Source organism: Cuculus canorus, chromosome 3 (genome assembly GCF_017976375.1).
Source record: "Cuculus canorus isolate bCucCan1 chromosome 3, bCucCan1.pri, whole genome shotgun sequence".
Taxonomy (NCBI): Eukaryota; Metazoa; Chordata; class Aves; order Cuculiformes; family Cuculidae; genus Cuculus; species Cuculus canorus.
The window spans coordinates 24827044-24853675 of NC_071403.1; the positions used below are offsets into that span (position 1 = coordinate 24827044).

The 26632-nt window shown below is 37.8% G+C and overlaps 1 long non-coding RNA gene across 3 annotated transcripts in view; it reads left to right on the forward strand.

Annotated features, from left to right (window-relative positions):
- Positions 1-1344: 1344 nt before the first annotated feature.
- LOC128851840 (uncharacterized) overlaps positions 1345-26632 on the forward strand; it is a 31196-nt gene continuing 5908 nt past the window's right edge. The window contains exons 1-3 of one of the 3 annotated variants that reach the window (XR_008449346.1): positions 1345-1469; positions 2266-2319; positions 4808-4937. This is a non-coding gene — a long non-coding RNA (uncharacterized LOC128851840). The remainder of the gene's footprint in view (positions 1470-2265; positions 2320-4807; positions 4938-26632) is intronic. The other 2 variants (XR_008449345.1, XR_008449344.1) reach the window with 2 other exon arrangements.

A 26632-nucleotide genomic window follows, 5' to 3' on the forward strand; every position in this document is an offset into this window, starting at 1 on the left:
TGTAACTTCAACTCTAGAATTTTCTTTCCAGAATTCTTTAGACCCTCCTTCTCCACTGAATACCTCTACAGCAACATAGATAGCCTCCCAGTAGTCTGCAAAGAATGACATATCTCCCTGATTCTCATCCACCCCATTCACATAACACTCTCCCACCAACAACATGCCCTCATCAGCTGTTCGCACTAACACATTAGATAGAAATGTGAAGCAGAAGGTAGGCTGGACAAACATTCACAGGAAAATAATCCTGTCAGCTGCCTCTGCAAGATTCAAGAGAACTTTTTTTCTGGGAGCAATAGAGGCTTCAAAATGCATTCTGTTCTCTGCTGTCAACTGGAAATGGTGCTGTCAAAGCTTTTGTTATGGCAGTGACAATTTCTGAGTTGTCTGTGTTGACATAACCCTCACACTGTCCTTGGCTAGGTGAATCTGGCTCTCAGCTCTGATGGGAGGAATTAAGGTTCCAAACCATTTATTTCTCATTCCACAAATGACAAAAAGCTGCATCCTACTTAAAACAAATGGTGGGTGTGTAAAGTCAGAAATTATCTTTCTGTCAAAATACAAATGAAATATAAAATTTATCTCTGCTTAATACTAAAACAGATAAACTGGTGTTATGATAACCTCTAAGAAAAGTTATCTAAATGTTGTTTCTCATCAGTGTTGTTTGCTGTTTTTTTTTAATTCTTCTTATAGATGAACTTTCACCATAACTAGATTATTTAACATGAACATAGCAGTTCTGCTGAAATTTTTGTAGAGAAAGGTTTTTCCTAAGCAGCTGGTTAGTGGGTGTGAGTCATGGACAGCATGCAAAGAGAAATACTAGAGTGTGATGATGATGTTCTGTTGAAATGTAAGTGAAAGAAGTTTAAGTTTCTGCTTTGTTTTTCATCTCAGTGGCAGGTGACTGTTTAACCCTTAAGACAATAAGATTTAGGTAACTGTTATTTTGGACCTATTTCTTTTGTGTAAGCAAATAAACATGCAGTAGCACAGAGGCATGGACAACTACAGGCAAATGCTTTTATAGCTATTAAAAATTCTACAAATGATCTGTGTTTTATTTCAGGAAGGATTTATGAAAAAAAGTAACAATCCAACCACATTTAAAAATGTACGTTTCTACAATATAATGAGGTTCAAACCTTCCATTGACTTTAGTGTGAACACTGCTTAAGAATTTCTTTGTAGCATTTGGCTGCTAAAGACTATAGTGAATTCTAAATATCTACAGTGGAGAGGGGAAAAAAAAAAAAGAAGTAAAAATGTGTCAGCAGCCTTAATTAACACTTATTGCACAAGATCTGCCAACCTGCTGTGCATAAGCAGTAAATTAAAAAAGGCAAGGAACTGAAGGAATAGTCCATGCTCATTTATCCATCTAAGCTGAGCCAAACTAAGAGTAGCTGGCATTAGGCTTTAACAGAATAGCATCTTAATTGCTTATCAGGATGAGAAAGGTGAGTGGCTAACCATTGCCAGTGAGAATTCAGTCTGTTCCTTTAGGAATCTGGCTGTTTTTCTTGGCTGCTTTCTTTTTATTTTTAACACTATTGATATATTTTTATAAGGTTAGCAGGTTGCAGTTAACAAACAGTAGAATTAAATTTATTTTTGTTTTCATGATAAGGCTTTATCCTCTGAGATTTCTTTTCACAGGATTTCTCCTCTTCTTTTCCAGTGACTGGCAGCAGGGACACTTTGTTGAATGACCTTTTCTGTTTAGCTGGGTTGGGAGTATGCTCAGATACGAGAGAGGTTTTGTTTCATTTTTCCTGCTATAGTTCTACTGAAAAGTTACAATTCAGTAGATGAATTAATCTTTGTTTTGAGATTTTAATTATGTTTGCCTTAGCCTCCTCACCTTGGAAGGGCTAGATATTTTCTGTATCTTCCAACTCAGCCAAAATACTCTTTGAAATCAATCAGTTTTGTTTGAATGAATAATACTAAGAAAAGATGTTTAAGATTTAAATGTCATTAGTACATTCTAAATATTGGAATTATGACACTTTTTTTATAAACTGGTATATTTCTTAAACTTTTAAATAAACATTTCAAGTGTATCAATGCAGTTTTATTACACCATGTTCGCTGTTATGTCAAATCATACCTTCATCTACCAATGTCATTGTGTTCAAGTTGGTAGTCTTTCATCTAGAAGTTAAAGTAGCTGGATTTTTTGGACATCAGTGAGATCTATCAGTTTTCGATATATCATAAAGATAACTACATTTTGCAAGCTGTTTCCAACAGAAATACCCACAGCATGGATAATTCTGAATGGAGCTGCTAAGCCACCTTAGGCAGGTGATTCTTCCTTTTTTTTTTCTCTTTTTTTTAAATGCTGATTCTTTCTCCTTTCTTATGGATCAATGCTTGGAAGAGGGATGTTTATTTTTGTTTGGTTGGTTTTATATTTCTCATCTGACAGGTGTTAATTCCTGTGACAATCGTGTATGTTGGAATATGGGGGAGATAAAGGTATCTAAAAACTAGCATCAAGTTTGGCTTGGGAGTTTCAGTTATCAGTCAGGTTAAATACCTTAGCATGTCTAAAATTATACAGGATAGCTATGTTTGGGCAGATAAATCGCTCACACAGTGTGTGTCAGACATGGATTCTTCTGTTTTTTCTGTCAGTAGAGTCCATAGTTCAATAATCCAGGTGGTCACTATGTGAGAATTTGTATTAATGTTTACCACCTTTATGCACTGGTAGAAAGGTAGCATTAGCCATACAGGTCCTACCGAAGGCTTGTGTTTACTTCCCCAGTATTTCATAACAAATTTGTAAGTTCCATTCAGAAACATAGTCACCGTATAAGCATTGCTTCTTCTGTGCTTGCACGGTGTTTCTAAACACAATGTATTAGTGAATTTGTGTGAAGAGCCTGCTTTTTGAATCTATAACAAATGAACAGTTTTAAATAGTCTGTTCTGGATCATTTAGCAGAATACTCATTGGCTTCCTAACACTTTTGCCCATCTAAGACTATTTTGCCTATCATCTCTAAAGCTGATCTTCAGCTGATACAATTTATGAGGTAAAACTCTACACATACAGGTTGCTTATCATCCTCGTTAGTGCTGTCACTTTTTCCTGAGCCTGGTTTTACGATGCAGCTGAAAAGGCATTCTGCCAAAAGGAAACAATTTCTGCCAAATAAGGTAGTATCCACTTAGATGTCATGAGCTGATTGATGCAGCTTTTTCTTGATTTCTGATATGGTTTTCATATTAGAGTTTCCAATAGATAAATACACTACAATTTTGTGTCTTGTGTCTTATACTATTCTGATGACTTCCTAAAATTTTGAAAAAGGTGGTTTGGCAAAATATGTTCATGGATCAGGCTGTTATTTGAATAATATTATGTTATGACTCTATAAAAAAGTTGAATTGAAAGTTAGAACCTTTACATTTTCTAAGACATAATCTGGAAATATTTTTTGTTATGTCTTATATCATGTAAATGTTGTTGATAGAAAAGCAAGTAAGCTGAAATATATATAGAAGTTAAAAAATAAAAGTATGGTAATGCCTATGAAACATGAAAGATGTACTGAACTGCAGTTCAACGTTGCTACAGTTTGATTGATGTATAAACTAAAATGAGAGAGAAATGTCTTGAAAGCAGAGAGAAAACAGAGTTCAGAAAAACAGCTACAGTGATGGAGAGGAAGGACAAATGGGCCTGTGCTAACTTCATGAACTTCAACAAGGCCAAGTGTAAGGTCCTGCACCTGGGTCAGGGCAACCCCAATCACAAACACTGGTTGGACAGAAAATGGATTGGGAGTATCCCTGAGAAGGAGGGCTTGAGGTGCTAGTGGATGAGAAGCTCAACATGAGCCAGCAGTGTGCACTTATAGTCCAGAAAACCAAATGAATACTAGGCTGCATCAAAAGAAGTGTGACCGGCAGGTCGAGGGAGGTGATTCTTCCCCATCACCTTGCTCTCGTGAGACCTCATGTGGAGTATTGTGTTCAGTTCTGGAGCTCTCGGTACAGGAAGGACATAGATCTGTTAGACCAAATCCAGAGGAGGGCCATAAAGATGATCAGAGGGCTGGAGCACCTCCTAAGTGAGGACAGGTTGAGAGAGTTGGGATTGTTCAGCCTGGAGAAGAGAAGGCTCTAACGAGACCTTATAGCAGCTTTCCAATACTTAAAGGGGGCCTACAGGAAAGCTGAGGAGGGGCTTTTATCAGGGAGTGCAGTGATGGGATAAGAGGTAACTGGCTTAAGCTGGAAGGGGATAGATAGAGATTAGCTATTAGGCTACAATTTTTTACTGTGAGGGTGCTGAGGCACTGGAACAGGTTGCCCAGAGAAGACATGGATGCCCCATCCCTGGAGGTGTTCATGGCCAGGCTGAATGAGGCTATTAGCAAACTGATCTAGTGAAAAGTGTCCCTGCCCATGGCAGGAGATTTGCAACTAGATGAGTTTTAAGGTTCCTTCCAACCCAAACCATTCTATGATTCTTTGATTCTGTGACATAGATACACTGATTGCTGAAGTAATCTTAGGTCCTATTCTGAATGCTGGGATCCAGAAGATGGATGAATGCCCAGCTGAATTATGCATTTGTTTTTTACAGCCCATACACGTCTTGAGGAGCTTAAATGAAAGGTTACTTTGACACTAGCAAGATAATAAGGAATATATTTTACTGTTTTAATTTCTTGATTTAGTAACAGTATTTCTGGCTTTGTAATTAAGAATTTCAACTTTTACATCTCCACATTAAACTTGCATGCTTTTGACTTTAAATTTCTGCATCTTTTTAAAGACTGAAGTTGGGGAGGTTGAGAAACATGAAATGCTTTCCTCAGAAACAAAGGATGTACATGCAGAGACACCCTGACAAAGTCTCAAAAGCCCACCAGCTGAGAAGAATCTAGGAATACCAACATTTAAAGGTATGCTTACTATTTTGCTGCAGGGGTCAGTTTAGGGAAAAATTGAGGGCTTACAAGGCAAAGTTTTCCCAGATAGATGTTGTATAATCCACTGAAAAAAGAGATCTTGCAGATTTTGCTCCTTCCCTGGTAAATTATACAAAGCCAGACGCATAGTGGAACAGTTGCAACAGTCTTGGTGACTGCTGAATAAAATCTTTTTTCTGGGGTCTATAAAAAATCCCTCCCAGCCATAATTTCATGGCAATCTTTGAAACTAGAAGTCAATCAGAAGTAGGGCTTTCACGTCTTTTGCTTTTTATTTGTCTACATTTTGATCTGAGGTTAAATGTCAATCAGAATTCAAAATCTCACATTATGAAGCCAGCCTTAGTAGTTTCTCAGGAAGGAAAAAGAAGGGAGACATATGACTGATTAGTTGTTAGAAATCACTTGATTGCTGTTGTTTTTCATTTCTCTTCTTCTGCGTGTCATCCTGTCAGTGATTTTTGTTCTCAGGAAATGCATAGAAACCATGGATGTAGAAGAGCAAAGCAGTAAATCCAACATCATGGATAACATCTGGTCCTTGCACTTTTCAGTTCTTTGTTTTTAAAGGCTGTCTTAGCAATTTTTATTATTTGTGTTTACATTTTGCTGTTATTGAATCTCCAGTTGAATTCATTTGAAGTTGTGTAGTTCATCTGGACTCTCCTACATGTTTCTCCAGATCTTGATAATGTATTCCGGGTCTGTGATCTAGGGTTTTCCATGACTGATCTTCTAGAGATTTCTTGAAATAATTTCTTTTGGCTAGCACTGCAAAGACTGTTATTTTAATTCCTTTAGCCTGCCTTTTATTTTTTTCTCAGACAGTGATATATTGGTTTAGTTCTTCTATGAATGTTTTCTGTCTGACTCCCGTATTAATTTTGTGAATTTCCTCCTTGTTTCTGATGTTATCACCTTTGCAAATAGTTTGAGTTAAATTTAACCTACAAACATGCAAAGAATTTTGTTTCAAGATGTATTTTTTCTTTCTCTGTGGAGGATGCTGGTGTTTCTAATGGCAAGAGTGAGGCTGATACATTCGCCGTCATTTCAGAGACTTCTTGAGCAGTTTTAGAAATGCCAAAGAGTCCTATTGTCAGACATTAATCTTGACTGATTTCAGGTATTCCTGGGTTTTGCCATTTATGCAGTGCTAGTTTCAGGCTCCTCAGTAAGACAGGTCAGACAGTGATTGTCCCAGGCACTGTCTTCAGCAAACAGCTGTACTGCCAATCTGCCTGGTCCTATTTGGGGGCAGTGCCTACTCCCTAGTCCCATCCAAGCAACTTTAAAAAGAAATACTATAGCCAGCTTAGTTTAGACAGTGTCGCACCCTGTTGCTGGGGGTAGGGAGCCTTCAGCACTCCGAGATGCTCAGGAAGGGTGAAGTCTGGAGGACTAGCTCCAGCTCTTGAAACTCCTGCAGACCCTGGCCTGAGAAGGCTCACTTCTTTTTCTCTCTCAAAGCCATGATTTTGCTATGTTCTCATCATCTTGCTGCTTCAGACAGCAGCTCATCTACCTGTATGACACCTGTCTCTGCTTATTATTATTAGACTTTTTTCAAGGGGGGGGGCGCTAGTATATTAACAACCAGCAGTACAATGAGGATCAAGAAATCCTTTGTTAGATGCTGTACAAACCACAATTACACAACAGAAATTCAGCAGAGAATTTATAGCAATATAAGAAGCTTGTGACAAAAGGTAGAAAGGTAGATACAGTCATACAGCAGAGCCTTAGAAAGTAACCGCAGTTATGTTTACAGGCAGCTCTCTGCCTACCACTGCTGTGTTTATCATTTCAACTCATGTTTGGTTTTTTTCATGTTTCTGATCATGTGGCAATTGTGTTGAGCTTCCTATCAGAACTCGCTCTCTCCATCCTAACTCTGTTTTCTGCCCTGATGTAAGGTGGCATCACATGGCACTGAGTTGCATTTGTCTCTGACAAACAGGAGTTTGTGGTTTCTTGGAAAAAGGAGCTTATCTTTACTGTAACTCTCCATAATAAGAAAACATTTAAACCTGCTTCTGTTTCATATGAGCAATTTCATATGAGTGGAAAAATGAGCTAGAACTTGTGCATTCCCAGGAAAAAGAATTCTCAACAACCCATTTTCCCCTACTATGTTATCTCTATGGAGAAACAGCCAAATACCCTATCCAGTGCAAAGCAGAGACAAACATGATCCTGTTAGCATCTGTACTGCTTCACTCAAGAAGCAAGGCACTTTACATATTAACTTGGAATTAAAGCCACTTGCTTTCAGAAAAAAGATTGAAAAACATATATTTTTTGAAGTAGATAAAAGGTAAAATAACATTAAAAAGCACAGTGGCTTAGCTCAATTTTACTATAGTCTTTTGTAACGAAGTTAAATGAAAAAAAGTGAATTAAATATGGAATTAAGTACTAAGGTAGAATTTATGTGTCATTAACCTTAGATTAAATTCTGTTACTAAGAAAATAAAGCTTGGAGGGAACTCAGTACATTTTTAAAGGGGAATTGGAGGGCAAATATTTTCATAATTAAAGACTTAAATCAAGTTAGAAAGACTGATCCAAATAAAATTACATACACATTCCAATATGAATCAGAAGTTGTAGAAAACACCATTCAAGTTAGTCACTAATTGTAAGTGATTATTGCTTGAATGATGGTATTAAATTCTGAAGTTAGATTAGAGGTAGAATATTTTAGGTTTAATGTTATGGCTGGCTGACAGTTTTTCTCTGTGGTGCATGTGAAAGCACCACTACTGTATTTAGTGCAAGGATTTGAAATTCTGTCTGCTAATTTTACAATAAGTTAGAAGGAGAAGCAAGGCATTTTTGAGTGATCCTTCACACAGAAAGCCATTCTCTACTCCCTCTTTCATGATTCACTGAAGGCAGACTCATTAACCTTTCTTAGAGTTTATTGAGGAGCTGCTCTTATTCCTTTGGTTTATGATGAAAAGAATAGGAAGAAATGTCTGTTGGTCACAAACGAGGCATTCTTATTTATCATGGATAGTTTTCCATTTATCTAGACCAAATGGATTTTATTCTTCATTCTTACATATTTCAGAAGGATGAGGAAGCAACTGGAAAAGCATGATGAAAGAAATTTGGATAAAATAAATGCAACTTATTTTTAAAACATTTTTAAGACTGGTAACCTTAAGTTCTATTAATAACTATTTCATTTGCAAATTAGGATATGAAAGTAAAACTACATTTGAAAACAGAAACATAAGTACCTCCTCAGAAGGATGAATACACAGACTTCTTATGAATAGTTCTGCTGCTTTCAAAGATTTGAGTCATGATGAAAAAAATAGACACAGATATATATATATACAGAATCACAGAATCACAGAATCACCAGGTTGGAAAGGACCCACTGGATCATCGAGTCAAACCATTCCTAACACTCCCTAAACCATGTCCCTCAGCACTTCATCCACCCGTTCCTTAAACACCTCCAGGGAAGGCGACTCGACCACCTCCCAGGGCAGCCTGTTCCAGTACCCAATGACTCTTTCTGTGAAGAATTTTTTTCTGATATCCAACCTGAACCTCCCCTGACGGAGCTTCAGGCCGTTCCCTCTTGTCCTGTCCCCTGTCACTTGGGAGAAGAGGCCAGCTCCCTCCTCTCCACAACCTCCTTTTAGGTAGTTGTATAGAGTAATAATGTCTCCCCTCAGCCTCCTCTTCTCCAGGCTAAACAACCCCAGCTCTCTCAACCGCTCCTCGTAAGACTTGTTCTCCAGCCCCCTCACCAGCTTCGTTGCTCTTCTCTGGACACGCTCCAGAGCCTCAACATATATATATAGATATATATACACATATATATAGATATCTGTGCATGTGCAGACATACACAGAGTCTCAAATATACAAATAACTACAGAACCTGCCTTATTCCTGAAAATGTATCCTAACTGTCTTGTGATATTTATCTCCAAAACTTTAATCTTGATATATGGTTAATGCACCAGAAAATGGAGTTCCAGGATTCAAACACAAAGTAGTTTCTCTTTATGTGTACAAGGGGATCAAGTGTACCCGGAGTAAGCTTGCAGATGACACTAAGATGTGCAGGACAGTTGATCTTCTTTAGGGAAGGAAGGTTCTACAGAAGGATCAGGACAGGCTGGATCAGTGGGCCAAGGTCAATTATATGGACTTCAACAAGACTACGTGTCGAGTCCCACACTGGGGCCACAACAACTCGATGCAACGCTATAGACTTGGGGATGAATGGCTGGGAACCTACACGATGGAAAAGGACTTGGGGTTGTTGGTCAACAGCTGGCTGAATTTGAGCCTGCCATGTGCCCGGGCAGCCAAGAAGGCCAACAGCACCCTGGTTTGTATCAGAAATAGCATGGCCAGTAGGGCTAGGGAAGTGATCTTCCCCCTGTAGTTGGTGCTGGTGAGGCAGCATCTCAAATACTGTGCTCGGTTTTGGGCCCCTCACTACAGGAAAGATACTGAGGTGCTGAAGCATGTCCAGAGAAGGGCAACAAAGCTAGTGAAGGGGCTGGAGAACAAGTTCTATGAGGAGCAGCTGAGGGAATTGGGATTATTTAGTCTGCAGTAAATTAGGCTGGGGGGAGACCTTCTGTGGTTGCCCGAATGGAGGGGAGGGGAGGGATGAGCAGGGAGGGATGAGCAGCATGGGTCCACAGCTGTGCAGGAACTGGGTGGATACCAGATAGCCAACCTAAAAGACTAATCTGTTCTACCTAATTAGGCTTTGGTTCTCACAGATCTGCCTCCTGTGGTGCAATAGAGCGCAGCAAAATCCACACAAGCACATGTCAGAGCAGAATTGCTTTCTGTCACTTGTTACTCTTAGACATGTTAACAATTACTTTCTTGTTTACCAGTCTGTGTTCCTCTTCTGCAGCATCCTGATGACAGCTGCTGATCCTCTTTAATCTGTATTTTAAATCATTCTCCATTTTAAAGCAACTCTCCTGCAGTCTGGTCTGCTTTCTGTTGTTGTTCTTTTTGTTTGGTTTTTTTCTGCTAGTGGTGATGGTAGTATTTTACCTGGCTTGAAAAGTCTGATGAGAGACAGAGCTAGAAAAAGTGCCTACTGAAAAGTGTGATGGATATCATCAACACCTTTGACATAGCTCTCATTGCCTCCCATAGGTATTAATTCCCTATCTGAGGAAATCTCAGAACATCTTTGTAATCCAATTAGATTGATATGCTTAGCATACTATTGTTCAGATCTGAATTTAGCAATGGATTTCCTTTATAAACTATCATTCTTAAATCTTGAAGGCATCTATCCTGAACTGTTTTGGTCTTTGAGACATTTTAAGGCTTTAGATTTAATACAGGTTACAAACCACCTGAGGAAGTTGAGACTGTGGGAAGCCTAATCAGCCCCTTGATAGAATGGCAACAGGAACAACTTCCAGAGCACCTCTCTCTGGCACTTTTCTAACCTTAGCATTTAGAACTTTCATGAGATCTTGATCCAATTTTAACTCCTTGAGTGTTGAACAATGAGATGATGTGGGTTTGCTTGTTCTTTATTTTTTTTTAATAAGGTGTATTGATCTAACCTTTTAGCAGCCCAGTCTTTAGCTGCATGTGGAGGATTTCACTTACATCAAGTCTTCATTCAAAATGACATCTTTCTTGACATCTGACATGGCTGACAGGACTTCATACATTTAATTGCCCAAATACTTGGTAGGGATGAACAAGAATAACCCCTCAGAATTCAGTGGAATGACATGAATTTAGATCAGCTGACAAAGCTGAAATTACACGGGCATTTTGAGACATTTGACTTTTATCTGCAACATATGTTGCTTTTTTTGGATAAACCCATTCTACATGCATTCTTACCAAATTCATACATAGCTTTTAGTTCAGGTCAATCCTAATAAATAATAAAATAGAAACTTTATTTCCTTCAGTCAGCACCAGGCTTTACAGTTTTGGACGACTCAAAAAGTAATTCCATTCTTTTCTTTATACATCACACATTCACAACCCCATGGCCTCAACATCTAATGTAGGGCAGCCAAGGGATTTCAGTGAAATGAAACTCTGGGATGTTCTCCAATTTTGACCGATTCTCAGTGGAATATTTTCAAGGGCACAGTCAGCTGTCATGTCCTCAGCTCCCAAAGGAAATCAGAGAGACTCTGACAGATAAATTCCTCTTTAGTCTTTGAAATTCTTCTTTTAAAATAAGGTTTTAAAAAAGAAATTTACCTTGACCGATAATATCTATGTAGTCTTCAGCTGAAATTTGCATGAAGGAAAAGGCTGAGTATTTCTTTATAACTTTTTCAAGTAATGAAGATGAGAAATCTAAACCTTTTTAGATGAGAAATCAAGAAAAAATTTTGGCACTTGAAAACTTTTGTTTCATCAGATGTGTCCTCAATAAGGCTTTTTTCTTTATAGTGTTGCAAGCATTTCTTAGTATGTGAGATATTACAGTGTAGTTTTCTACTTGCTTGTATGATTTGCTCAATATTAGCAGATACACTGCTGAGTTTTGCGTTGATATTCACTCAACAATATTACTTTATGAATCTTCTTACACAGATTTTCAGAAGTTTGTCTAATACTTGGTTGACTGAGACTGAGCTGAAGCTTTCTTTCATCTTCTTTTCCCTCAACTGTGCTGCTAATTATTTTTCCTAATGAAGGTATAATCTGGGTGTAAAGGAGGAATTTTATATGTCTTCTGATGAATTTTTGGAACATGTGACAATAAATTTCTACTAGGTATTTGGGTTTCATAGTAAGATTTTCAATTCAAGAATTATGTTGGAAGGTATAATTATGGCAATTCCCTAGGCTGGGAAATATAATTAGAATGTACCAGCTGTCATCTCATATCACTCATTAGCAGTGCCAAAAAGTTTTAAATAAAGTTTTCATATAAACACAAAAAATTAACATTGTAATTATGAAAACCTTTTATTTCAGACATAGCAAGTTTCATGAAGTGTAGAGAAATCAACCAAAATGACCAAAAGAAACTATCAGTGTTCTCCTCTGGCACATTTTAAAAGTGCAAGTGACAATTCTCGATGAGCCTTAAGAAAACTGATCATAGCAAGTAAATTTTACCCCTACAGTAGCCTGAAATGCCACATGCACCTCACGCTGCAATAAAATTCAGTGGTTTTTCACTTATGACAATGAAAATAAATATAGTCCAAGGATATTATTTATAATAGGACCTCTGTCTTATCCCAGCATAAACTTTGTATAGTATATGAGTCACCTGTTGGCTGTACAACCTCTGCTTTTTTAACCTACACCTAGACATGGTGAACATGCATCCATTTTGACAATGCCTTAGTGAGAGTAAGACTGGTGTGATGGAGGTGTTTGCAACAGACTAAAACCATCCTGGGTTTGCCCCACCTCTCTTAGAGTTTTCTCTGTTTTTTTCTGTTTCTCTTCTTGACCTGCACAATATCTAATTTCTTGTGAAGTATGTGTGATCAGGTGTGTTGATCAGGTATGTGGGGTCAGGTTTGTCACCACCTGAGGAACCTGAACATACGTAAGTCTATGGGACCTGACAAGATGCATCCTGAGGGAGCTGGCTGATGTGGTGGCCAAGCCACTCTCCACGATATTTGAAAAGTCATGGTAGTCAGGAGAAGTCCCTGGTGACTGGAAGAAGTGTAACATTGTGCACCTTTTCAAAAAGTGTAGAAAAGATGACCCTGTGAACTACCGACCTCTCAGCCTCTCCTCTGTGCTGGGGAAGATCATGGAATAGATCCTCCTAGAAGCTAGGCTAAAGCACATGGAGGATAGGGAGGTGATTAGTGAGTGGCAGCCAACATTGCTTCACCAAGGGCAAGTCCTGCCTAACCAACCTAGTGTCTTTCTATGATGGGGTAACCACAGCAGTGGACATAGAAAAAGCAACAGATGTATTTCTATCTGGACTTCTGTAAAGCCTTTGACACAGTCCCCCACAACACATGGCTCTCTAAATCAGAGAGATATGGATTCGATGGGTAGACTGTTCAGTGCATAAGGAACTGGCTGGATGGCTGCATTCAGAGCGTAGTGATCAACAGGTTGATGAACAGATGGAGATCTGTGACAAGTGGTGTCCCTCAGGGGACAAGTATTGTTTAATATCTTCATCAATGAGCTAGACAGTAAGATCGAGTGCACTCTCAGAGGGACCTGGACAAGCTGGTGAAGTGGGTCTGTGTGAACCTCATGAGGCTCAACAAAGCCAAGTAAAAGGTCCTGCGCCTGGGCTGGGGCAATCTGCAGTTTCAACACAGGATGGGGAATGATGTGATTGAGAGCAGCCCTGTGATGAAGGACTTGGAGGTACTCGTTGATGAGAAGCTTGACATGAGCAGGCAATGTGTGCTTGCAGCCCAGAAGGCCAACCATATCCTGGGCTGCGTCAAAAGAAACGTGGCCAGCAGGGAGAGGGAGATGATTGCTCCCCTCTATTCTGCCCTTGTGAGACCCCACCTGGAGTATTGTGTCCAGTTCTGGAATCTTCAACATAAGAAGGATATGGAACTGTTGGATTGGTTCCAGAGGAGGCTACAAAGATGATCAGATGACAGGCTGAGAGAATTGGGGTTGTTCAGCCTTGAGATGAGAAGGCTCTGAGGAGACCTTATAGCAGCCTTCCAGTACCTGAAGGGGCCTACAAGAAAGCTGGGGAGGGACTTTTTGCAAGGGCATGTAGTGATAAGACTAGGTGGAATGGCTGTAAATTGAAGAGGGGGATATTTAGATTAGACTTTAGGAAGAAATTCTTCATGATGAGGGTGGTGAGGCACTGGAACAGATTTCCCAGCGAAGTTGTGGATGCCCCCTCCCTGTAAGTGTTCAGGGTCAGGTTGGATGGGGCCTTGAGTAGCCTGATCTAGTGGGAAGTGTCCTTGTCTGTGGCAGAGGAGCTGGAACTAGGTGATCTTTAAGATCCCTTCAAACCCAAACCATTTTATGATTCTATGACAACACTGACCAGGACAGGCTTGTCCCTACTGACCTACAATTACAATTTAAAAGTGATCATTTTTACTGGGGTCTCTCTTGAAACTCTATACGCAAAGAGTTATATCCTCAAGCCCACTTCTGTTTGTTCCTCAGGTGACTTCTTATCCTTTGGATAGTTCAGATTTAAACTCTCTAAGAGAAGTAAGATGCCACTGAGGAGACCTGTAACAGGAATCTTAAGATTGGTATGAACTATGGAAATGTATACATGTTAATATCAGAAGAAACATCAGAACAACAGTTAAGAGTGTGGCATATATGTATTGTTAATCAAAAACACTATTCACAGCAATAAAATTAAAAAATGTGTTGTTTCTCTCAAGACTGAAAGGTCTTCAGTATAGAAGGACCACAGTATAGACTATTTGTTGGCAGAAGGCACTGCACTGTGAGAGCAGGAGGATGAAAACAAAGTTACCGCATACCATACATACCATACATACTAAAACCAGATTAAAGTGTCTAAGGGTTTTAGGTAACTGAAGTGCTATACAGAAAATAGCAATGTTTCTGAGTGTAACATAATTTTCCTTTAATTCCATTCTCGATTTCAAATAAAATCCAAATTTCTTGCTAAGCTTGTAGTTCTTTCTTTTTTTTTTTCAGTATTTGCTTAAGTTTTAAACTTATTGGACAATTCCATCAAAGATGGCAGAGGAGAAGCGGTGTTAAAGATAATTACATTTCTACAAGCTTTGTAAAGTAAATGGCTACTTAGAAGAGTTAGTTAATCTTTGTATGACAGTATAGATTCCATCTTAAAATCTCTTCAACATAAAATTTTCACTGTCCAACCTAAGCTTCAAGGAATAATTATTGAATTGTTTTACACACACCTTATTGTTTGTGTTTAAAACACAAAAATTTAACACTTTCCAGATATTGTTACCTTTTTTGCTTCAGTGACATATCTTCTTTCCCTTTTGCAGTGTCAGTCTGACACGATCCCCCAGAAGTCTCATATTCTGATTTAAATCATTAAAATGAAATTCAGAATCTAGTCCATTGTCTAAACAGTGATATTTGAAAAGTATATTTTGTGCAAGAATCTGTACAAGGTGGAAAAAAGTATTGGTATTGTCTGCAACTTTTTGTATTCAATTTTTATATTTATATACATTTAATCACTTAATGGCTTTCAGGAATTTTTTTCATTTATTATAGTAATTTTTTATTTTTCTTAACAGAGAACTTATTAAATGCTAAAATCTTAGCAGGAAATTAGAAGCTCTATCAATTCCACTTTTTTTAAAAAAAATCCCCAAAATCATTGTGCAATTTCAGATAATTACATGTAATCCTCAGTAATCCTTCGCAGACAGCGTGAACTGGCAGTCATTAGTATGCTTTGAGCCTTTTATTTTGCATACACACCAGGATATGCAGAACAGCAGTGTCCTTGCTGACTTTCCAAGTAAAATATGGAAAATAAAATAAGATAAAATCAAATCAAATAACATTCAGCTTCAGTAGAGAACTGGGAGAAAAAGAATATCAAATAACATGAAACAATAACTATTTTTACTCTCAAAGACTTCAGTAAAATTAAAATGCAGAAGTCTGTTTTGGGAGATTTATTTTCTGTTTCAATTCCAGTTAATAATTGAGGGCTTCTTGTTCTAACAGTTCTAAGAAGAAATAAATTCAGTCCAATATACTTGATTCAGTTTCAGGCTTAAAGTACTTTTCTTGAAAATCAAAGAAATTGTCAAAATCAAGAGAAGGCTATTGTCTCGAGTTCACAAAATTTATAAGAAAACTTTAATAAGAATTACTATACTTTTCAGCATTTATTTTTTCATGCTACCTATCACAAACCTCGTGATTCAAGCACTCAGCTGGAAAAAGAAGTACATGACTACCATGTTCTTAATTAATAAACATCCAATTTATACTTACTGGAACAGCATCACACTCTAGGCTGCTCTGTAACTTGCAGAATAAGGCATTTTGTTGAGAGAGAGAAAATTTCTGATAAGACTTCTGTTCTGAGCTAGGAAATAGCCCGTCCCTCCAGAAAATTTCCCTCTGCTTGTTTTAGTGATTCTGTCCCGAATTCGTGGAATTACACCTATATCCCAACACAACTCCCTGCAGCCCAAAATCAAAATACTTCACCAGGGAATGGTTGAAATTAACTTTTCTGGTAATTTTCAATGTTTGTTCATGTTCAGCAGAAAGTATATATTCGATCTGAATTTGTGAGTATTTTCAGCAACCTGAAAAATTTTGATGAATAAAGAATTTGGCCATTTGTGTTGGATTCCTAGAAGTTCAGTTTCTCCATCAGAACAGAGCAATTAAAATAAATTAAAACAAAAAGCAGTTAAAACTCTCTGCAATTGCATAGAGTTAAAATAATTGGGAATGCACTGTTCACAGTGTATATCAGTAAGCATTTAACACGCCTGGCACATTTACAGCATGCTGAAGTGGCTGCACCTGTATTCAATGTCCATATGGTGCATGCAGAACGTTGTAGGTTCAATAATTAAGCATTGCACACTTTACAGAGTAGTCACTTGTATTTCTGCTTTGGATTTTGGAGGTAGCAGAACAAAAGATGTTTGTAAATTGACCTGAACATTTAGGTTACTTTTAGATATTGCTAGTGAATAGAGAGCTGTCATTGACTTCAGCAGGATCCGAATCACTCTCTGGTATTGCAACTATTACTGTATAATTATACCTTAACTGCAGGAGGTTTTGATTTATGTTGACAGAGCGAAAAAAGAAGGGAGGTTGTGGAACCGTTATATTAGAGAAATGTTCAAGCTATGCCACTGGGCAAATAGTGGAGACAGGTGTAGCGTATAAAAAAGTATGCACAGAGGAAGAAGTGAGAAGTCCTATCACCCAGGGTAACTTCAGAGTAGCTTCCTGTGCCACAAAGATAGTGAAAAATAATTATGGTCTTCGGCATGTATCTTTATTTAAGGGCTTCTAGAATAGGCTGAATGAAACACAGGGGGAAACAGAAAACTGTTTTCCAAGCTCCGTATAATCAGTTAAGAAAAGAGTACATAATATGATAACTTAGCTGATACTCTAAGGAAAGGTAAGTACTCATTATGCTTACAATATAGGCATGTATCACTACACCCCTACCTTAGTATATGAAAGCATTTCTTATGTCATATTAAGAAACCTCTCAGTAAAATCTGTCTTGAAATATAGAATATTCAAAGTAGTTTGATATTAATGCAAATATATTCAGCACTCGATACTTTGGAACATTTTAGACCAATTCTCATAACAAATTAAAACTATTTAAAAGCTCTTTAAACCTGTGTTAAACCAATGTGAGCACGAGTTACTATTTAATGTGATGTGGCTATTAGTCTAAAGTACTTCAATACTTTTTTTATATATCATTTGCATCACTGAAAATATCTAATAAAGGAATATTTGAAAATTATAATACTTATTTCTTAAAATAGTTGTGGTTTAGTTCAGAATAATTACATTGAATATTTCAGAAGTCATAGAGGTATATATTCAGAAGCATTGTTTCTCATTTCAAAGCATATCCATCGGCTTTGTCAATGCTTTCTTGTACCACTAAACACTCTGAGAGAAAAAGATTACCGCTGCTAGGACTGAGAGCTGCTGCAAGTGTTTTCTCTACAACTGCTATATAGAAGTAAGTTCCCAGTTTGAGTTTGATATGTCTTTTCACAGATAGAAAAAATGTCTCTGTGTGTAATGTCCAATTATGGGAAAATATTAGCATGCAAATGTAGTTTAACATTTATTCAATGAACATATTTCCCCTTGCACATTTCTTCCAAGTTTGTCAAAATGATGAAACTGGAATGTGTTAGTGAAATAGAAAAACTGTTCTTTATTAACTCAAATGAGAAATGAAACCTCTGGAAGTAGGCAGTTACAGCTTAAGCAAAGGAAAGCTGTAGCAGAGACTGAAACAAAAGGTGAAGCACATTTGTATTGTGTGGAAGGAAAGTGAAGAAATATATTAGAAAATAGCATGAAAACTAAAAATAGGACATTCATTAGACCACACAAATAAGTTGAACTATTAGAATTTTATAATGATTTTATTTTTACTTTTTTTTTTTTTTTTTGGTGGTAACAGTTTGAAAATGCTGGAAATTGAACTTTGTTCTCAAATAACATTGACTTTATCTAATTAAATAAAATTGAATGTATTGATAAATCATTAACTTCTTGTCCCAAATTACACTATGTGTTACAACAATTAAAATATGTATAGTAGTAAAGATGCTACTTAAAAGGAAGAGAACAGTAGATTAGTTTACAAACCTTTGATTCTAGATAGAATGCTTTTAAAACGCTAGCTCAGTTCACAAAAAAAATTGATCTGACAGTATCCTATTCCCCACTAGCCTGTTTTATGAAAGGCTTCTAGGGTTAGTATCAGCTAGCATTTCCTGACAACTAGGCTTTCAGAGAAATTTCAGTATATTATTGAAATATTTTTTTACTTGCTAACCTTCAGAAAAAGCATTCATTGTAATACTTGTACCTGATCTTATTTATGTGACTCAGCTGTGTGGCCAATCTGACTTCACTTTTAATTTCCTTGCAATTTTCACTCAGAAATAGATGTTTATATGGACTGTGTCAGGTGCACGTATAATTGTATCATGTGAACTTGCTAATTAAATCATAGTTACATTGACTTTTGGTCCCTCACGATGTTCAGACAAGTTAGATCATTTTGTCTTTGTTCCTATGGCTATCTTTAAAATCTAAAAAATTCCTGGATCTACCTATTGCAGACTACATATTTTATTTAATTATTATGATGCTCAATAAGTAGTTGAAAATAATCTATCCATAATAGTCTGGGCACATATTGTACTCATGGATGATATTCAGTGACTCACTTAGTTATTTTATTTACCAGTGTAGTTTTGTATTGCTACAGAAATGACCTGACATAATTCTGGAAGTTCAACATAGTAGCTTCCCCCCAACTCAAATTGAACTTTATTGCCTGTGACCTCAGTTCATTATCAACTTTAATGTAAAACAAAAAACCAACAACAACAAAAAAATCCAACAAAACACAAACCACCACCCAAACAAAACCTCTGAAATAATCTAAATTTACAGTAGTTTCTATGCTATCTTTCAGTAGTCTTCCTTTCCAGGAATACCGTTGTTTGACTGAGGTTGTCTACCCCCACCTAGTGGACAACAAATTTAATGAACTGGTGAAAGAGCACCGGTGTACGTTCTGCAGAACTGTGAGACAGTGAATATTCCTATTGTAATTAAAAAGTGAATATAATCGATAACATCTGCCAGGATCAAATAATTGAGACTCGTGTATTCTGTTGACAGCTGTGATTTAAAATGGACTTCAAATGGTCCTAGCCAGCTTTAGTGCACATTGCTGGTGTTGTTTCAACTTTGTGGAGCAGATTGACTAAAAAAAACCTGCAGCTTTCTCCAAAGAGTTATCACCCCTCTACAGTCAGCAAATACCTATAAATATTTTTCAAAGGCTGTGTCATTAAAGGAAGATGGAAAAAAAATTATCAATAATACTCTTCAAGATTTTTTTGCATCTTTCTATTATCAAAATTCTGACCATAATACCAGAATCTGCCTTCTCTCAATAGTACCTCACACCTGGTCTGGTGAGTGGAGTGCAAAATTTGTATTACAAATGAGCTAGAGTTCAGGAAGAGCCTTGCCCATTAAGGTAGATGTAATGTGCATTGTAGGGTTAAATGAGCAGGAAAATGCGGAGATATGGGTGTCTTTGAATTCTTATCTTTCTGTCTCCTCATGTTGGAGGTGAAATCATCTGCTTTGAATCCACAGGGTAAAGTATGTTTTCAGGAAACTGTGTAGTTCTTATTCTCTTTGAAATAACGAGGAGGGAAACAGAGGTGGTTTCCTTGTTCTGCATTGCATTTAGGGCACTCATGAAGCAAGGAAGACTCTCAGAGCTGGTTTTCATTTTGTTTAGAGTGTTTAAAACTCTGTTAGCAAGGTCACTTGTCTTTTATATGCTCTTTCTCAGCTTCTGAATCAAGTATTCTTGGTTGCAGAGTGGCACAATTCCAAAAGAAGTAATGATGAGGACACAGAGCACTCTATACACTTATGACCATGATATTCATTTGCTATATCTATCCTACCGAATTAAGCATGGCTAGGGCACATGGCGTAATACTAGCACATCGTCGTGCATCCTTTCAGCATCATGTTGGACCATATCAGCCCACATTACGCTGGCACTCTCATAGGCAAGATTCAAGACATAACCAGACCAGAGTTTGTTCCAGTTGAGTATGAGTGGGACCACAAAGAAAGTCTTGCTGTAAGGACATGAGGTATGTGATACCACTTATCCTCAGGGCCCTCGTGCATTCTGTTTGCTGGTATAGAATAGATGGAGGAAACAGCAGTTCAGGTCTTCCCAGGTTAAAGAGACCTGAATCACGTACTATGCTGTCTGCAACATGCTCCTACCATTAAACTATTTTCCAGAAAGGTAGTTTTCACCTGCTTGAATTTTAAGTGAAAAAGTGACCTGTGCATATGAACCAACGTGGAAGATGAAAACTCTAAATCCCAGTTGCACAGAAGCAGCTAAGCAAGACCTTGCAGCAAGGCACTTTCAGAGGCGTCTCCGTCTTTGATGCTTTTTATACTTTCTGCTTAGAAAAGCATCCCAGGATTCAGCATTCTGGTCAGTCTTCTCTGCATCAGCATTGGTCTAACTGCATTCCATCCTGGAGGTGTAGGTGCAGGGAAACTTGTATCGCTTCCATGAGAAAAATGAATTAGAAGTCTCAGAGTTAGATGAGCAACTTATAGACTTCATAACTCAATGTGTCACAGTACCCAAGTCTACCTTTTCAGCTGACTATGGATATTTTAAGGATAGTGACAAGATACAAGCTTGAAGATTAAATGGTAACAATATGAAGGTAGGTTTGGGTTTTCTTCTAATATTTAGATGTTTAATGTCTACTTGTAACATTAAGTGCCTAAAGTCTTCACATAGTGAGTACATATTCCCAATGCTACTGCGGCAGTCTTGATCTTCATTTATGATGGAAGAAAGATATTTAAAAGATCAGCAAAATGTTCAAGGCATTCACCTTTTTTTAAAAAAATATTTATTATTTTTAGTAATACATTTCTTTAAATCATAGTAGAAAAATGAAAGAATATATTTAGCCAGATATATACAGATTAACAATCAGAGGTAATAAGTGTTCAGAATGATGAATAACAGTGTTTGAAATAAAGGGATTTTTTAGGTAAGAGAAGGGACACAAATCTTATGGATTCATGGAGTAAAAAAAAAAAGGCCTAATGTACAGATTTTGCTGTTGCAACAGCTGCTGCCAGTAGTCACATGACAAGACACAAATTTTCTTCTCTATATCTCTTGCTTTTACATTTTAATTGCTTTAAAAAGTTCATCCTTGCCAAGCGTGCCAGGATTTTCATCTGGAATTCTTCCTATCCGTTAAGACAGACAACTAAATATTTAAAATTGATTTGTACCTTAAATGTGCATTTGATATAAATACAAACAGGTTTTGTGATGTTTCTGTCACTGTACAAAAAAAACCCTAAACATGTAAACAAAAATCCTGAGGATTTTTCAGCAGAAAAAATACAGTATCCTTGTTCAGCTTACAGGATGCATATTCTCGGGAGATAACAGGAAATATTAATCAAGAAAGGGATAGTCTAAAATCTCTAGGCAAAATTTTCACTAAGTATCATTTCTTATATTTGGTTTAAGTAACATGCATTCCCAAATGCTTAATTATATTCTGGATGCAATCTATGACCTTTTATAGTTACAAATCGTTTAACATTTGAGGTTTTACCTACTGATCATTAGTAGATGTCATACATAATTCTAACACTTATAACACGTGTTATGTGAAATTTGTTAAGACTTTGATTAAAAACTCAATATAAATAAGTTGAGTGTACTAAAGAAAAGCATCTTCAAAAACTGCAGAGGAATTTATTTTAATATAACAGAATCTCTTAGATAATTCCTCAAAGTAATCTCACACAGTTACAAAGGGGCAACAACACTTTTTAATACAGTGTTTGTAAACATTAAATGTCAGACTACAAAATACTGAGTTTTTGTCATGTTACCTCCGTTGTCAAAGTGCAGATCATTGTTTAGAAGCCAATAAATGATTTCACCAAGAAATGTTGAGTCCCTCTTCCTATCAAGGAGAAAGGGAACTTTGCCAAGCAAAAGAATTCTACTTTCAGTAGTGATAAAAAACATTTTTCTGCCTAGATTGAGTGAATGCAGGTAACAAATTAGAAATTCTCCATTTCATTTTGTCGTTTTTGTTATACATCAGTGTACATTTCAAGGAATTTAATTCTTTTGAAATGCAGTCTTTAAGGGAAAAGATCTTTCGTTTAAAAAACAATGATAGAGAATGTGAAAAGTTTTGACCACTCTAATTACTTATTGACCTAACATTCATTCTTAGAGACCACGGCAAACATTTGTAATTGCATTCAGTACATCATATAGGATCATGAGATCAAAGATTAAGAGATTTTGTCTGCATGAGGAATAACGCTAAATGACATTAAATAAGAGCTTGGGGATTTGGTCCATAGGCATGTAGATTAGACATAGAACTCCACTTACTGAATGTTCTATCTTCTTATGGGTTTGCTAAGTGAGAAACAGTATAATTCTTTAAATCAGCCGAAAGTATTCTGGATTGAAACTGCTATTAATAGTCAAAGAAAAAAAACCCAGAAAGAATGTCCATTTTACAAATTAATAAAATGGAACATGAAAGACAATTAATTCTTCATACTTGTTTGAAAAATCAATAATACAAGAGTTTCATGAGCATAAGTCTTTCCTTGTTCATCCAGATCCCTACATCACTAAAACAACATCACAACAATCAGCTGCAGTCCCTCTTCTTTTTTTGGGAGAGAAAGATCAGTTTGATTTCATACCTAATAAAAACCACTGCAGAAAATCTTCTCATAACAAAAGGGATATAAAAATGCCAAATGTATCACCACAGCTGTATAGAGAGTGGTTGTTTAACCTGGAGAAGAGAAGGCTGAAAGGTGGCCTTGTTGCTCTCTACAACTACCTAAAAGGAGGTTGTAGCAAGATGGGTGTTGGTCTCTTCTCCCAGGTAACAAGTGATAGGACAAGAGGAAATGGCATCAAGTTGCAGCAGGGGAGGTTTAGCTTGGATATTAGGAAAAATTTCTTTATTGAAAGAGATATGAAGCATTGCAACAGACTGCCGGGTAAGTGGTAGATTTGCCATCACTAGAGGTGTTCAAAAAACATGTAGATGTGGTGTTTCAGGGCATGGTTTAGTAGGCATGTTAGTGTTGTATTGATGGTTGGACTTGATGATCTTAAAGGTCTTTTCCAACTTTACGCATTCTATGGTTTTATGATTCTATTTCTTCTTCTCTCAATGTATCAGCTTGCTATTATGGGTGTTCTGCAGAAGGAAAAGACATACTTATGCAAAAGCACATTAAATATAAAGAAGAAAGTCATAATGCAAAGTTATCAGGAATAATATCAGTAAACATTTTTGTAAATATGACAAGTTGTGTTCCCTGTGCTGCATTTGCTCATGAGCAGAGCTGCAGTAACCTCAGGGAAAAATAGAGCCTTCTCCCAGGTACGTCTAAAGAGAGATCAGTGGATAGAAAATAGGCGTTCACATAGATGGTTGACACCAGCAGAATGTAAAGCAAAGGGGCCATTGGGCACTCTAGGGTGAATAAAATGTCCAAGAAGAAGCTGCAGTGACTCAAAGGACCCTAAAAGTAGAGGACTACGGGGAGCAGAGGACACAGATCTGTTGCTTCAGTTTGGGTGATCTATATTGTCCTATCTGATAGCTTGATAACAAAGAAATTTGGTCAGCATTACATTAAATTCAGTGTGAGTAAAAGCACATTTTGAGATCGGAAGCTTTTTTTTCCTTGTCAATTAATACTGTTCTCCTATGTGCTAAATATTTGTTTTCTGCTATTGACAACACAAAGAGAATCTGCTGCACCAGTGGTGCTAGGGATAACAACAGCAGAGGGTGAAAATGAGAGACAGTAATACTTACCGGTTTTATCTTTGATATGCACAGTACTGCTGCATCAGAGTAACCTGAAGCCTAGATTTTCTGTTTGAGTAGATATAAGACCACTTCAAAAGACAATGGTCTTTGGCCAATACCCTGACACTCATCTGAACGAGTATGGTATATACACTGAAGCAGTCAGACAGAAACTGGAAGGTTTTCCTGACTGTGTGGTGTCTGGAACGGACACTCGTTGGCTGGCAATGGCATTACAACAATCTTCCATCAAGACTGTTTTGACCTGAATGTGTCAAATACCGTTGCACTTCCCCTGTCATCCTTACCCTACATTTTCATCTGGATCTCCATAGAACTTACTAATTTTAAGTCCTATCAATGACCACTAAGGGAGTACCTCAATGATTGTTTGTAGTATCCACTGATATTTTATGGAAATTCAAATGAAGTTTCTTAGGATTTCTTTCTCGGTTGTTATCTATTTTGTGTGTGTTTCATTTTAAACTGTGCACTGCTTCACAGAATCACAGAATCACAAGGTTGGAAAGGACCCATTGGATCATCGAGTCCAACCATTCCTAACACTCCCTAAACCATGTCCCTAAGTACTTCATCCACTCGTTCCTTAAACACCTCCAGGGAAGGCGACTCGACCACCTCCCTGGGCAGCCTGTTCCAGTACCCAATGACTCTTACTGTGAAGAATTTTTTTCTGATATCCAACCTGAACCTCCCCTGACGGAGCTTCAGGCCATTCCCTCTAGTCCTGTCCCCTGTCACTTGGGAGAAAAGGCCAGCTCCCTCCTCTCCACAACCTTCTTTCAGGTCGTTGTAGAGAGTAATAAGGTCTCCCCTCAGCCTCCTCTTCTCCAGGCTAAACAACCCCAGCTCTCTCAGCCGTTCCTCATAAGACTTGTTCTCCAGCCCCCTCACCAGCTTTGTTGCTCTTCTCTGGACATGCTCCAGAGCCTCAACATCCTTCTTGTGGTGAGGGGCCCAGAACTGAACACAGTACTCGAGGTGTGGTCTCACCAGAGCTGAGTACAGAGGGAGAATAACCTCCCTGGACCTGCTGGTGACCCCATTTCTGATACAAGCCAAGATGCCGTTGGCCTTCTTGGCCACCTGGGCACACTGCTGGCTCATGTTCAGTCGGCTGTCAACCAGCACCCCCAGGTCCTTCTCTTCCGTGCAGCTCTCCAGCCATTCTTCCCCCACTCTGTAGTGCTGCATAGGGTTGTTGTGCCCCAAGTGCAGGACCCGGCATTTGACCTTGTTAAATCTCATCCCATTGGTCTTGGCCCAGCAGTCCAGCCTGTTCAGATCCCTTTGCAGAGCCTCCCTACCCTCCAGCAGATCCACACTTCCTCCCAGCTTAGTGTCATCTGCAAACTTGCTAAGGGTGCACTCGATGCCTTCATCCAGGTCATTGATAAAGACATTGAACAGAGCTGGACCCAGTACTGAGCCCTGAGGAACTCCACTTGTGACTGGCCTCCAGCTGGAGTTAACTCCATTGACCACCACTCTCTGGGCCCGGCCATTCAACCAGTTTTCAACCCAGGAGAGTGTGCGCCTGTCCAGGCCAGAGGCTGACAGTTTCTGCAGCAGAATGCTGTGAGAAACTGTGTCAAAGGCTTTACTGAAGTCCAAAATTCATCAGAATTCATCAGAATTTTTCATAGTCAGATTAAAATATGTTTAAAGGTTTTTTTCAATACATATGTACCGTGTAGTATAAGTGAAGGGTATACAGTAATTTTGAACTACATTAAGACTGAGATAAAGATCCATCAGTGTAAAAGTAGCTTCCTATCACATAGCTGGTTGGAAGTTGGAACCTAAATCTCAGTGCACCATAAGTTATCTTTATCCATACACATTTAGAAATCCATATGTCAGGAAATAACCCCGGTAGATTTAAAAAAAAAAATTGTAATCTGAAAGTTGTACAACTAAATAGTTATTCCATCATTCATTAAGGAGAGAAAGCATATTGAGAACCGGGTTCTCTGCACTTCAGAGGTAGAACAAAACCAGTCCAGTACATATTTCCATTGTTTTTTAATAGGTATGATGAATCTGCTTATTCACACACAACTTCTCAGCTGATTTTTGTGTTGCACTCCTGTCTTTACATGACTTTCATCTAATTACACCCACTTACCATGAGGTGATATAATTCCTTAATTAAGTCACCCGTGATTCTTCTCATAAAGGTTTATATTTGTAGAATCATGATTAATATGTGTCAGTAGAATCATTGCATGAACCTCGAGTTTCTTGGGATGTCTCAAGCAGATTAAGACATTTTAAAACCATGCTGCTGTGGTTAAAGATAGACTATCCACATCCTGCAGCGTTCCTTGGCCATACCTTCCTCCTACGCCTCATGTGCCGAAAAAAGAATAAAAAATGAAAAAATTGTCAGCTTAAGGTAACAGAAACACGCAGTCTTTGTATGAGAGACAGACTGAGAAGCAGTCAGGTGGACACTTTCAGCCCCACTCCAGAGCAGGATTATGGTAGCTCGATGAGATTGTTACAGCTTTTT